The sequence below is a fragment of the Sceloporus occidentalis genome, unplaced genomic scaffold, assembly GCF_023333645.1.
Source record: "Sceloporus occidentalis isolate IW3139 unplaced genomic scaffold, rSceOcc1.0.p SCAF_27, whole genome shotgun sequence".
Classification (NCBI taxonomy): Eukaryota; Metazoa; Chordata; class Lepidosauria; order Squamata; family Phrynosomatidae; genus Sceloporus; species Sceloporus occidentalis.
This window is the reverse complement of record NW_028317007.1, coordinates 3,497,493-3,509,411: the sequence shown is the minus strand read 5'-3', so window position 1 is coordinate 3,509,411 and position 11,919 is coordinate 3,497,493. Positions and strand designations below refer to the sequence as shown.

The 11,919-nt window shown below is 40.4% G+C and overlaps 1 pseudogene; it reads right to left on the bottom strand.

Moving 5' to 3' along the window:
- Window positions 1–2,061: 2,061 nt before the first annotated feature.
- Window positions 2,062–2,191, bottom strand: LOC149299861 (U2 spliceosomal RNA; annotated as a pseudogene).
- Window positions 2,192–11,919: the final 9,728 nt, after the last annotated feature.

Here is an 11,919-nt window from a genome sequence, read left to right as displayed (position 1 = left end):
GACCGGCAGCAGGGTCATGGGTGGCCAAAGCTCATTAATGCACGGGGGGGCAAAGGCTGGCCCTTGTGGTCAAATCCAACAGATGAGCTACTGTACTTCAAATTGCTGAAAAAGTTAATACTGGTTCTGATAGAAAGGTGTCAGAGCACACATGACCCCACATGCTTTATGCTTAATACATCGTTAATGCTGCTATGTTATACAGACTAATATCTATGTTTAGGCTGGCTGCATTTAGCTACTATTTGACGTTGACTCAAGGATGACGAGACACAAATGGATCTATTCACTGAACTGTAAATTCTCAAACAATGGGACAGGACCGAAGCCTGACCCGCAAATTCAGAAACCCAACTTTCATAAGCCCTCGCAGGGCTGTGCATTTCTCACAATATGACTAGCAGGACAGAAAGCTTTTTTGGGTGGGATATGTGGGGAAATCTTTCCCAGCTCCAGTATATTAGCAAAATTATTTCTATAACGGCAGTTTTGAAAGTCATATTGAACAGTACATTAAAAAAATATTTGTTGATATGTATGGAATTAATTGACATTTGAAAATAGATATGATATAGTAACTATACATTACAAAATATGTGAACATTTTAGTTTAATAAAAAATTTAATGCATAAATGAAATGGCCAGCGGTCACTCATTGCTACATTTTAAACTTTCTTTTTTTTTTTTAATGTGTATTTTATCCTGGAGTTCTAAAGCAAACAATGTGCTGTTTTAGATTTTGTCGGGTTGCTATTTTCTTTCATTTCTCGATTAAAGCTTGCAATAAAAGCTACAGTCTGAATCCAGTGATCCCATTTCTAATCTAGATGGAATCTATTTTTGATTGATAAATGATTAACTAGAGGAAAAGGTTATTGTGTGACCTTGGGCAAATCACTATGTCTAAACAATGAAAGATTGTTGGTTAACTAAAAATTGCAAAGCTTCTAGAGATTTATAAAAGCTGTCATTTTTGACAAAATGTATTTTAAGAAAACATTGCAAATGGTTATATTTAATGTGGCAAGTATTGAAGATTCTATAAAATATACGTACAATGACTTGATAAGGATATGTACAAGATTAGAATCTTTTAATGAAACATACTGGGTTCAAATTTACATGCATGTAGTATACATACAAATAAGAAATTATGCAGTATATTATGCACATATCAACAGTATTGGTTGTTTAAAGCCAGGTGTTCTATTAAATATCTACTGTTCAGGCACCCAATGTATGCAACGTATGGATCTTGTCATAGCTAACCTGGGGTACATGTGGGAACTGGGAAGGAAAGTAGGGATTTTTTTCCTAACATTTGTTAAAAAAAAATTGTGGTATGTTTCTTACCCACTTCTATCCCACAGCATCAGGGATGGAGGTATGGGAAAGCTTAAAAGATAGCTGTGTATCCCCTGTACATTTTCATGTTATCTGTTTTGCAAATGCATGGGAGATTCTGCAGAATCTCACTTGCATTTTCTCTTTTCCACCACCGCTAAATGCTATGCAGGAGATGTTTTTGGCCAAACATTTCCATGCACTTGATATACTTACCACCAGTTAGCTTCAACCAACCAATTAGTGGCAACAAATGTTGGACCACAGTGGTGGAGGGTTGCTACTACATCAGGAGAATGTATATTACAATACTTGCAGAATACTTTAATATGCATTCTTCTTGAGAGGTAGTGTAAAGGACATTATACTGTCCCTTTAATGTTGTTTCTGTAAGTCTAATTGTTATGTTATATACTACTTGTCATGTCCTGTTTACCCCATTATTAAATTACATTTCTGGATTCCAACTCCTTACTTGACCTGCTGCAAGTTATTCCTCTCCAATCAGTTTACTAACACCTCTCTCCTCTGTCAGTCTTCACTGGCTGCCTGTGTGCTTTAGGATTCATATCAAAGTCCTTTATAGCGCTTCTCCAACTTACATCTCATCACTCATCTCTAAATACACTCCTAACTGGTCTCACTGCTCATCCAATGATCTCTTTTTGTCCTCTCTTCTGATTTCTAGCTCTCATCCACACTTGCAAGATTTCTCAAGGGCGTACATGTTGACGCCCTCCCATATTATTTTAGCTCACCTTTATCCCCAGATAGAGGACATATCATATATTAAACTGATAAGAACAGATACTACACTTGATGTTAGCCAAAAGGCAGAGAAGCTATGAGTTGTGTGGTTTATGAACGTGCATTAACTCAGCTATGCTGCAGTCAACTTGATGCAATATGAGTACATTTTGTGTGTAAGGTCGAGTTGGCAGTATTAAATATGTTAATTGGATGTTTTCTCAAGCTTTCACTTAGATTGGCAACTCATCCTTTAGTAAGACACAGAATGTTAAAATCTAATATTCATAGAAACATAGAAACAAAATTTGACAGATAAGAACCATTTCGCCCATCTATCCTGCCCATATTCAAACAAATTATAGGTAGTATGTTCTGAGAAGCTGTTGTAGGATAGAACCCAATAAACTAGCAGCTTTTAGCTAATCTGAGTGTCATATATTTATATGCAGAGTTACACATTGATGTTTTTGTTAAAGCTTCTAGAAAATGAAGACTACAGCTAAAAAAAAATGAGAATTTTCCAGCGGTTCTTGGCTAGGTTGCAAAACAATACCTTTATTCAATGGAATCCAAGGTCAGATGCAATTGATATCTTTAGTATAAGGTCACATGCATTTAATAGATTGTAGAAGTAGAGCATATTCTTCCAGTATTGATCCTTAGCCAGTGTGTGGTTAACATTTATCTCTATAAGCTTATCAATAGCGATTGCATCTGCCCCACAACTACAGAGTCGATTTCTTTGTAGAGTGCAATTTAAAAAGTATTTGAATAACAAAAGTTAAAGAAAATTCTGTAATGCTTGTTATGTTTCTGTAAATCCGTGAGCTGGACCATACTTTCTCACATTGTGGGAAAGTTTGCCAACAATGGCAGTGGCGTCGCTACAGGGGGGCAAGGGGGGGCAATTGCCCCCCCTAGGTTAATCCTTGCCCCCCCTGTTGCCCCCCTGCCGAATTTGGAATAAAGTCGCAATGCGACTTTAAATCCCGTCTTTTCCCCGGCTGTCAGAGAGAATTCCCCGGTGAGTGCCCTTCCACAATTACACATCTATGATACACACATACTCATTAACTCATGCTCTCCCTCTTTCAGACAATTCATCCACATATTAACTCATGCTCTCCCTCATTCAGACAATTCATCCACATATTAACTCATGCTCTCCCTCATTCAGACAATTCATTCACACATTAATGCATACTCTCACACATTCACACAATGCATCCACACATTAATTCATACTCACTCATTAACATGTACCCCCTCTCCCTCCCTTATCACTTTCTACCCCTTCTGCCTCCCTTATCACATTCTACCCCTTCTGCCTCCCTTATCACATTCAGGGGAGGGCTGGCAGCCTAAGGCCTGGGGGGCAAGTCTAGTCAACTGGCCCATTGCAGCATCAAAGCGGCTGCGAGCGACATTGAAAGCGGCCGTCGTGCGGTAGTCACTCCACCAGCGCCTAATGAAATTAAAGTGTCTGGTGTGCACACACCGCATGCCTCAGCTCTTCATCACACCCCTTTTAAGACGTGGGAAAAGGAGCTGAGGCATGGCCGTTGGGCTGACAGCCGCATGATGCAGGGGCGTACCTAGAGTATTTGGCACCTGTGGCAGATCCTGTATGTGCCCCCCCACACACACACTTTAAAACTGCATAGTTTCTATGGTTAGGCAAACATTGACAGGGGTACAGCAAAATTGTTATCATTATATACTTAGGGATTATGCGGTACCACCGTCAATGTGTGCCTATACATTGAGCCAGACACTGACAACCCCTATCACTATATACTAAGCCAAACATTGATGTGGTGTAGGCTTACCACTTTAGTGAGTGGCATAGTATATAGTAGGGATGCACCGAAATGAAAATTCTGTACTGAAACTGAAAATTCAGCATTCACTTGGCCAAAACTGAAAACAAAAACAAAAAAAACTTTAAAATACTTTATTAAAAGTAACACCAAAATTAGACAAAAAAATCAATAACAATATTAACATATATATATATATATATATATATATATATATATATATATATATATATACACACATATATATATAACAACAATCACGATCCTATCATGCCCAGGTTCTAGCATGTGCTGGCTGACTTAGCATGATAGGAGTGTGATTGCTTTTTGCAATTATATATATATATATATATATATATATATATATTTATACTGTCATTGAATTATTCTGTCCAATAAAAGTGTTAACACACCAAAGTTGGACCAAAAAATAATTTATAACAGCAATCACACTCCTATCATGCCTAGGCAGCCACTACATGCTGGAATCTGGGCATGAAAGGAATGTGATTATGGACTCCCTATGCCAAGCTATCCCCCAACACTTACACATCCATTCTATCTGAAACCCTCATTCACAAACATTCAGCATAACACCCATCACTCTCACACACTTACATCCAGCATAACACCCATCACTCTCACACACTTACTAATCCACTCTCCCTGAATCTTGTCCTACCTTTTTTTCTTTCACTCTCACTTTTCCTCCTCCTCCTCCTCTTCTTCTTCTTCTTCTTCTTCTACTTCTTCTTCTTCTTCTTTCTGTCCTTCCGGTGTACTGAGCGCGGAAGACGGCGGGCGTGGCTTCAGTGTTGTGCGCCGGGATTTGACATCAAGTCCCGGCGCACAGCCACAGTTGCCGCGCACATCGTTTCTGAAGGCGTGCCGGCATGGTGGCACCCCTCAGATGAGTGGCAGCCGGGGCGGACCGCCCCCCCCCGCCAGGTACGCTACTGGCATGACTGCCGCATTCAATCTTGCTCGCGGCCGCTTAGTTTTTAACTTTGCGGCTGCATTGAATGCTCGTCTGCCGGTCGTCCGTCCGGCCCACCGGCCCACCGGCCCGGATTTAGGGCGGCCTGGGGGGCAATTGCCCCCCTGCCCCCCGGCCCAGCCCACCCCTGATCACATTCTACCCCTTCTGCCTCCCTTATCACATTCTACCCCTTCTGCTTCCCTTATCTCTTTCTAACCCTTCTGCCTCCCTTATCACTTTCTACCCCTTCTCCCTCCCTTATCACATTCTACCCCTTCTCCCTCCCTTATCACTTTCTACCCCTTCTCCCTTATCACATTCTACCCCTTCTCCCTCCCTTATCACTTTCTAACCCCTATCCCTCCTCTTTCCCTACTCACCCCCTTTGTATTTCACTCACCTTTAAAGTCCTGTGGCGGGAGAACGAGGCTTCTGTCTTCACTCAGTATGAAACGCCGGCACTGCGGCGGAGGTAGAGGCCTCGTGGAGGAGAGTGAGGGGGGTCGAGCGGTTGCCAGGTGCCCCTCTCTCTCCTCCGCGTCTGTTATGGACATGAAAAATGAGGTACATTTGTTGGTGCTATTTGTGCTTTTGCGCCCATACCTCCCTAAGTTATAAACTCTGAGATTCCCCATTTAGTAGATATTCCCTGGGTAAGTGGCATTCTCCAGCACTGGAAGGGTTAATTTCAAACAAAAGAAGTGGCCTTTACTGTCCCGGAAACCGGTAGTGACCAGTTCTGTCTGGTCACTACTGTAAGCATGGCCAAAACCAGTTTTCCTAGTTTTTTAGGGAATGCTTGTTCGGAGGCAGGGAATGGGAGGAGAGTAGGGGGAGAATGGGCAAGGCAAAGGGGGATTTAATCCCATGCCTTAAGTGGAAAAGAGAAATTGCATCTTGGAGAGGAGGGAGAGAGGACGACCCATATTAGAGCTGCAGGAAGTATAAAAGGCTTTTCCCTCCTGTTTCTCATGTGTTCCAGCATCATCACCGTAAAATAACCTGGGATTGGATAAGTATTAAAATCGTATCGATTTTCATATTTTTATACTTTAATTTTAAATTACTTGGGTAGATCCATGCTAGTCTGCTAAACATAGCGCATGTACTATGGTATTGATGTTTGTAGGTATGTTTTTTAACATTTCTTATTAAACATTATTAACTGTGTCGGTTCCCGAGTGATTGTTAAATTGTGATCAACTGCTAGTACAAGACATTTGCTGCCAAAATACCTGGTACATCTTATATTATAGTTGTACAAAACTTATCAGTGTTTCGGGGTGTTTACAAAAGTATTTGGGTACTATTAACTTAGCTTGTGCCTTCTGCCTGAGTTTCACGTGCTCGGCAGCCATTTTGTGACTTTGAACAAAAGAGCACATGGTCGGTGGCCATCTTTGTTTGCACCAAATATTGCACAGTTTCATCTCCAACCACAACAGCGTCCAAAAAAAAAAAGCGTTTCAGGCTGCCCAGGACTTAAAGTCCCATTGCGGGACTGTCCTAGGCAATCCGCTGGATGGTTCCAAATTCGGCGGGGGGGGCAACAGGGGGGGCAAGGAATTGCAAAAGGCAATTGCCCCCCCCTTGCCTCCCTGTAGCGACGCCACTGTAGGAGTGTGATTGCTGTGTGGGCAGTGTCGACACCAGGGCTGGCTTTGGGGTGTGCAACCTGTGATCTATGCCTGTAATTTAGGGGGTTTTAAATATACCTTTTAATTACGTGTTTTTATGTGAATTCCAATTGATCTACACCTGCAAAGCTGGGTTTTTGCGTTATTCTGTAGATCCATATCTATATATTTCCATACATTATTTATGTATACCTGCAAATACAGTGTTTGTATGTCTTATTCAGTTGATCTATACCTGCAATGCTACATTTCATATACTATTGTATACCTGCAAATACAGGATTTGTATGTCTGATTCTGTTTATTTGATATATACCTTCAGTGCTGAGATAACAAGTGAATTTCAGTTGATCTATACATGCAAATCTATACCTGCTATTGGCAACTGGGGCTAATATTAATATAAATGGGCAGCAGGGGCATCAATACACAAGGGCCAAAAACACTAAGGGGGGTATAAACGACAATGCAGTGTGAAAAATCCATCCTGATGTAGACGTCTGTGACGTAGATTGTGTCCTGCTGTTTGTGTGTTTTTGGTTATCAGTGTAGCAGAGCCTGTCCTCGGGTGTGTGTGTATAGGTGTTGGTGTGGCACAGCCTGTCCTGGTGTGTGTTCGGGTGTTGGTGTGGCAGAGCCTGTCCTGGTGTGTGTATTCGGTTGTCAGTGTGGCAGAGCCTGTCCTGGTGTGTGTGTGTTTGGATGTGGGTGTGACAAAGCCTGTCCTGGTGTGTGTGTCTGGGTGTCGGTGTGACAGAGCCTGTGTTGGTGTGTGTGTTTGGTCATCTGTTTCCTGGCACTTAACTTACAGTAGGAATTATTTAATTTATATTTATCCAGAGATAAAATGCCCTCCTGAAGTTGTAGTGACTCCAGGGGACAAAACGTTCAAGGCCCTGAAATTATTTAGTGGAAAAGTTATTTATTGTTTTATAATATTTATTTCAAGGATTAGTTGCACTCAATTGTGGCTTCAGGCTTCCCATGTTGAATGATCAAGTATTATTTTAGCCCGATAACAAAAGTATAATTCCATAGCACATTACTTTTGGTAATTATGAATGCCCCCCCCAGTTTGACTGTGGTATCTTGTGTGCCCCCCCTATATATTGTTTCTAGAGTCGCCACTGAACAATGGCAACATACAGATCTGCACATTTCCCACCAGTAGTGGTAGAGGTTAAGACAGTTTAAATGATTGAGATATGGAAAAAAAATGGGTAGACTAAATGGGCCAATCTGCAGTCATATATTATATTGTTCTACAACGTAAGAATACTACATGAGCAAAAGTATGTGGACACCTGGCCATCACACATATTTGAGCTTGTTGGGCATCCTATTCTAAAAATATGTGCATTTATATGGAGTTAGCCCCCCATTTGAGGCTATAAAGGATTCCACTCGTCTGAAAAGGCTTTCCGCCAGAGTGTGTCTGTGGGAATTTGTGCCCATTCAGCCAAAACAACATTTGTGAGGTCAGGCACTGAAGGATGAGAGAGCCTGGCATTCCAGTTCATCCCAAAGGATTAGGGTCAGGGCTTTTACAGGCACGCAAGTTTCTCCACACCAACCTCATCAAACCATGTCTTTAAGGACCTTGCTTTGTTCAGAGGGTCATAGTCATGATGGAACAGGAAGAGCCTTCCCCAAACCCGTGCCATAAAGTTGGAAGCAAACAACTGTCTAAAATGTTTTTGTATGCTGTAGCATTAATATTGCCCTTCACTGGAACTAAGGGGCCTAGTCCAACCCCTAAAAAACTGCCCTAGACCATTATCTCTTCTTCACCAAACTTTACAGTAGGTACTTTGCATTCTACTAGGTAGCATTCTCCTGCTAAACCCATCCATGAGACCAACTCTATATTCTCCTTTTTCCCACATCTAGCTTCTTGTGTGCCCAGGCTAACATTATATTGTCTTAGTTCTACACATCAGTGGTCTTAATAATAATACTTAAAACAAGAACCAAGTAATCTGTTTGTGGCATTTAAATTTAAATAAGCTAAATATGTATTAAGATGTTGTTAAGATGAATACTGAATTAAGAGGTTTAAGCAATTGTTTCCTGATTTATTTTTTGTGAGACTACAAACTTGTGCATGAAAAATATCTCTTGATGAATATTTAATAGTTTACAGAGAATCGATTTTGATTTTTGTCAAAACTTGTAGTTACTGTCAGGAAACTGGGTCCATACGGACGACTGTAATGACCCAGCGCGCCCAAAGATGGAGTTCAGGAGTTCAGTATGCAGTAGCGGAGTCTCAGGACAGGGCCTGGTGCGGGACGACTGCACTCACACGGGTGATGAGCATCTAGGGTTCTGCAGCCACACACCAGCGCCCAGATGTAGCAGCGGATGTAGTCCAGAACGAAGTTAAATCCTGCAGGCTCCCTGGAACAGGCATGAGACATTACACAAGGCTGGGAGTGTGGAAGCTAAGCAGAGGTTATAGAAGAAACATAACAAGCAAGGGATAGGGAGACCAGGCAAGAAACATAATAAGCAAGATATATGATACAGGGCACTACATGGAACAAGACATGAACAGGACAGGACACCCCTCTACCGGGGATAAGGGACAGACTGATACACAAAAATACAGAAACTAGCCTAGGACTGTTTTATAACTATTGGAGATTCCGTCACATCTTATGGCCATAGTATGCTTAGCCCACCACTACGCCAAAGTACTCCAATGATGGTGGATTCTAACGCTAATCCCTGCTGACAGAGGTACGAAACAAACTAAACATGTAACCCAAACACATAGCACTGAGACATACCTTTAGACTGCAGACTGAGACAAACAGAACACACGGGAGGGGCACACCTTATAAAGGATACAAAGCAAAAGCAAAGAGCTGAAGCAGAAGCAAGGAATGGGAGATCAGAACAGTGCAAAAGGAAATCCAGGAATGGATTCAAGCAAAACAGGGAAATTGAAACAAGAGTGAGATATGCAGCTCCGCAGCCTGGGTAGGATCATGACAGTTACATAGTTACTTAGGTTATAAAAAGTTTTATCAGTTCAAACTCCCAGATGTCACTGAATTGTTACATAACAGTAGTTAAAAATAATATACATGATATCTCCACAAGGCATGCATTAGCTTCTAAATATATATTTAATGATATGTATTATATATTATTAATGTTATTATGGCTTAAAGATAAAGTTCTGAGAGTTGTTGTTAACGGAAAAGTACTTTAGGGTCTTTTCCTAGGTCCACTGTTATTTAATGTCTTTGGTAATAATCTTGCAGTGGGTTTTGAAAATTATGTATCAGTGTTTGCAGATGACACAAAATTAGATAAGGAAATACAGTCTGGGCTAGACTTTTCATCGCTGCAAGAAGATTTGTAAAATTGGAGCACTGGGTGACCAAGTGCCAGGTAAATTTTACTACTGACAAATGCAAAGTTATGCATTTTGGGAAAAGAAATAAATGTGTAAATTATGCCTTAAATGGTGTTGTGTTAGGGAAGTCATGAAATGGAATGAACTTGCGAATAACTGCTTTGTAAATGTGCATTTCCTATTGAGTGCTAGTGAAGAGTAATTACAAAATAGCCCACTCTCTATCACTGTATGGTTTCAGTATCAAAAGCTCAGAGGATGCAACTATCTAAATACGTGCTCATTATTCTGCTTGTCGTGAAATTAAAGCTAACCCAGAAACCTATACTAATAAAAAAGCCATCTTCACTTGCAATAAAAGCCTCTCTTTTGGTTGAGCCCCAAAGCCTAGACCCTGCAATCAAAATATAGCATTATGTCTGCTCCAGGAACAACAGAAGTTAGAGAGGTGTAGGTGTTGTTGCCTATATACAGGATTCACAAAATTTCTCAGTCCTAAAGGTATCAAACCCCCCTTCTATCTTTTAATTTACAGCTGACACAATACTAAGACCCTTCTTAAAACCAATAGTCATTTTTGGCACCTGCCAACAACCAGATTCCTCTGCTCGGTCTCTTACAGACATCAAGCAACTGCTGGGCGATATACACCAAGTGCCAACATAAGAAAAGTGAGTTGCTGTTTTTTGGAGATTTTAATGTAGACTAGTTAGACCACAAAAATGTTAGGTCATGCCCACTGATGTTAGATCCAGAAACCTAACCCAACTTATTTCTTCCCCTACTTGGATAAAACCAAAGAGCTCCAACCATACTCTGTTGGATTGGATACTCTTGTATCACCCCCAAAGAATCCAGCAGTCTGGCACCCTACTCAATGAAGTTAGTGATCACTACTTAGTGTACTGTGTGTGAAAACTACGATTTATCATTTTTATGAAGTTTAATATGCAATCTTTCCTAAGTGACTTGAACAATTGTCTGTGGAGCAGGCTAAACTTAATACCTGATCTTAACTCTGCAATTGAATAGATCCAAACTGAAAACATGCAGGTCTGTGATAAGCATGCCCCACAGGGGCACTCATCTCCCATGAGTATCTGCTTACTTGCTGGATATTTTCTATCTTAGAGCCTCTTTATAGTCAAAATGGAAGCCAACTGGCACAGTGCACGATCACACTGCTTATCGACACATCTGCAAAACCATTCTTTTAACATTACCTTCCATTAGTCATACATAAAGGTAGGAGGAAAGGTATGGGATGCAAATGTTTACATGTGATAAAATCTTCATTCAACATTATAAAACAAGTAAATACATAAAATAAATAAAAAAACACTTTTTCCTAAAACCACATTACAAGAAAATGCTAGCAAGCTTAAGTATAGAAAGCCATTTGATGAAAATAAGCATGTATGAAATTCCACTTCCACAGGAAACCTACAAGAGATAAGGCATGCTGAATGATGGCGAAGAAGCATGTAATCAAAATTAGACTGACAACCACATTTTAAATTAAATATAATGTTGAGGGCTTGAGGAGACTTGAGTAAACAATGCACGTATCTCGTGTGAAATGGTAAATTCTGAATTTGAACCAGCATCATTTTAAATAGCGTGCATGCAAATTCTACACCTACGTTTTTATGATAAAAATGTTCACAGTATTGACAACGGTATATGAATGATGCATTGCACAATGTATTCACTAACTGGTAGAAAAAACTGTCAAGCCAGTTTGTTTTTTTTGATTCTTCGTCATTTAATCATATTTGTAATATCCTGGTGTCACAGAGAGGAGCCTTCCTCAGTCCACTATTGTTTTTAGCATGTGTCCATCAATAAATGTTAACCAAACATCTGCAAGTAATTAGCCTATTATTCATTGTTCAAATAAAATTGTTCAAATAAAATGTGGGCAGAAAGATGGTTTCAGAACTGTCACTTGCACGCATCTATAATAAATCTATTTTAAATATACTTGTAGTATTGTATCTGGCTTAAAGAAATAAGATATA